The sequence below is a fragment of the Protobothrops mucrosquamatus genome, unplaced genomic scaffold (genome assembly GCF_001527695.2).
Source record: "Protobothrops mucrosquamatus isolate PMUCROS unplaced genomic scaffold, P.Mucros_1.0 scaffold7, whole genome shotgun sequence".
In the NCBI taxonomy this organism is placed as follows: Eukaryota; Metazoa; Chordata; class Lepidosauria; order Squamata; family Viperidae; genus Protobothrops; species Protobothrops mucrosquamatus.
In genome coordinates, this window is record NW_015386394.1 from 845,161 (window position 1) to 848,429 (window position 3,269).

Below are 3,269 nucleotides of genomic sequence, written 5' to 3' on the forward strand. Positions count from 1 at the left end.
TCTGAGCCCTTTCAGCAAGGGACGTGTTCCCCCTTTGTATTGCCTGCTCTCTTGCATGTTGTGAGTTGTGAGTATGCTCCCAGGTGTTCTCCGTGTCTGGAGTATTGCTTGATAGGGGTGGATAATTAGTCTGCCACCGGTGGGACTCCCAGGCTGGAGTGTGTGTGGGGGTGTCTATGTACTCCCCTTCCCAAGAACTGCTACCAGAAGCACCTGAGGAAGTTGGGTGTTGAGTACCCGATTCCCTTTCCACAGCCAACGTAGGCTGTTGATTTTGAATCCCAGAATGCGTTTCCCATTCCTCCTCCCCCCCAGAGGAGACTGAGAAGGAACCATAGGCGCATCCCGCCGCACACGTAATTGATCGATGTGGCGGCGAAGCACGCGGCCGTCTGGCAGGGACACCTTGTAAGACAGAGGCCCCGAGACTTTACAGACCACAGCCGGTACCCAAAGGTGGCCAGGCCCGTAATTCCTGGCCCAGACAGGATCACCTTCACGAAGGACCCGTGGTGGGTGTGGCTGAGACACCTGAGCAGCTACACGTTCCAGATGCAGCCTGTCCAATTTAGTCACGAGCCGACGACCCCAGCGGAGTTCAGCCGGGCACTTACCCATGGCTGTGCACGGAGTAGTACGATGTGCCAAAAGAAAATCAGCCAACCTTTGATGCCAATTGCCGTAAGTCAGCTTCTTAAGGGCGTCCTTGGTGACGCGGACCATCCGTTCAGCCAGACCGTTGGTGGAAGGATGGAAGGGAGCCGAAGCAGCCTGGCGGATCATGTTGGTCCGGAGAAATCCCTGAAACTCAGTAGAAGTAAATTGAGGACCGTTATCCGACACTAGAACATCTGGCAACCCGTGTGCAGCAAAAATGTTCCTCAACACCTGGATAGTCTTGGTGGCTATGGTAGAAGACACAGGCACGACCTCCAGCCATTTGGAATGGCTATCAACAACAACCAGGAATCAGTTGGCGGCCGTGACCAGGGGGGCGTTTTATCAGGTTCGCCTGATTCACCAGTTGCGACCTTTTCTGGACCGGGACGCCCTACACACGGTCACTCATGCCCTTGTCACCTCCCGCCTGGACTACTGTAATGCTCTCTACATGGGGCTCCCCTTGAGAAGCACCCGGAGGCTCCAGCTGGTCCAAAATGCGGCCGCGCGGGCGGTGTTGGGAGGGACTCGACGCTCCCATGTGACACCGCTGCTGCGCGAGCTGCATTGGCTGCCTGTGGCCTTCCGGGTGCGCTTCAAGGTGTTGACTATCATCTTTAAAGCGCTCCATGGCATCGGACCTGGATACCTTCGAGACCGCCTCCTGACGCAGATTACCTCCCATCGACCTGTACGCTCCCACAGAGTGGGCCTCCTCAGGGTGCCGTCGGCCAGACAGTGCCGGCTGGCGACCCCAAGGAGGAGGGCCTTCTCTGTGGGAGCTCCCACCCTCTGGAATGAACTGCCCCCAGAGATCAAGGTTATCCCTGATCTCCCTTCCTTCCGCCGCGCCCTTAAGACTTGGTTATTCCAGCTTGCAGGACTGGCCTAGGGTAATTTTTAGAGGGGTTTTAATTATATTTTAATTGGACTATGTTTAAAATATTTCTTTTTAATTAATTTTAAATTTGTAATTGTCATTTATGTATTTTAACTGATTGTCAGCCGCCCTGAGTCCNGGGATCAGGCTCCACAGTAGGTAATGGCAGTCTACTCAAAGCATCTGCATGACCCATTTCCTTGCCAGGCTTATGGACCAGTGAATAGTCATAAGCTGAGAGGAAGATGGACCAACGGAGCATACGAGGGGATAGGATATGAGGAGTTTGTTTGGAGGTGGTAAATAGCCCCAGTAAAGGCTTGTGGTCCGTGAAGACCATAAAATGGCGGCCATAGATGAAATCATGGAACTTTTTAATACCAGCCACCAGAGCCAAAGCTTCCCTATCAATTTGAGCATAGTTGCGCTCAGCAGCAGACAAAGTCCTAGAATAGTAAGCCACAGGGACCTGAGTCCCATCAGCCGTCAAATGGCTAAGAACAGCGCCCACACCGTAGGGTGAGGCATCACAAGCCAGGCACACTGGCAACTGCTCATTAAAATTAGCCAACACTGCATTGGATGTAAGCAAAGCTTTGACCTCATTGAAACTGACCTCATGGGCCTTGGTCCAGCGCCAGCACGCATTCTTGTCGAGGAGTCTGTGCGATGGTTCAGCAATAGCAGCTTTGTGAGGTAGAAAAACGTGATAGAAATTCAACAAACTCAAGAAAGCTTGCATGTCTGCGCATGCCTGCGCATGCCTGAAGATGGAGCACGTCGGTGAATAGCTCCGAAAACGCGGAGCCCGAAAATGGCTAGAGGGGGAGCTCGGAAGCCCCCCGGAGGTCCGGAGACCCGTCCCCCATGTGGATTCCTCCCCCGGTAAGTCCCCTGGACTGGATACGGGACACGTGGGGACGCGGGGACGCGGGGACGTGGTGCCGACCTGGTAGCCGCTTTTTCGGCCTTTTCGGCTTTCCCGGCCTTCCGTCCTCGGCGGCCCCGCTGGTGGTTCGCGGGCGGCTTTTCCAGTGACCCCCAGGACAGACCGCTCGGCCCAGGGCAGACCGCTCGGCCCAGGGCAGACCGCTCGGCCCAGACCACTCAGCCGCAGAGACATTTGTGGTGGATGCGGCGGCCTGGGCGGCCCGGATGGCCTCTTCTGGGCGGCCGTTTTGGCCATGGAGATATCTTCGGCGGCCTCTCTCAGCCCCTCCCGGACTCGGAGACTCCTCTGGCAACCTCGGGGGCCTCCTTGACGATCTTTGGTGGTCCGCGTGGACTTGGTGGCCTCCTCGGCGGCTGCGGCGGCCAGGCCAAGAACTCTGTGGGCGGCTTCGATGGCCCCTCCAGATGACCTCTTCAACGACGGTTTTCCCGGCGGCCTGGGGCCTTCAGAGGGCTTTTCCAGCAGCCTCGACGGCCCCTCCAGTGGTGGCAGCTCCGGCGGTCGCGATGGCCGGGCGGCCTGTTTGGTGGCCTATCCGAGGGCCTTTTCGGCCGTCCCGGTTTCAACGGCTTGGAGGCCTTGTTGGAGACCTTTCCGGCGGTTTTGGAGCCTCCCCAGCAGCGCCGGTGATCTCTGCGGCCTTTTCAGCGGCCTCAGCCGGGTGAGGAGTGGGGGGCCTGGATTTGGACTTGGCCCGCCCCGGCCTAGAGGACCCGGTTAGAGGATTTGTGGACCATCTCTTGTGGCCTGTTTCTTGTCTCCGTTTGGCCCTGTTTT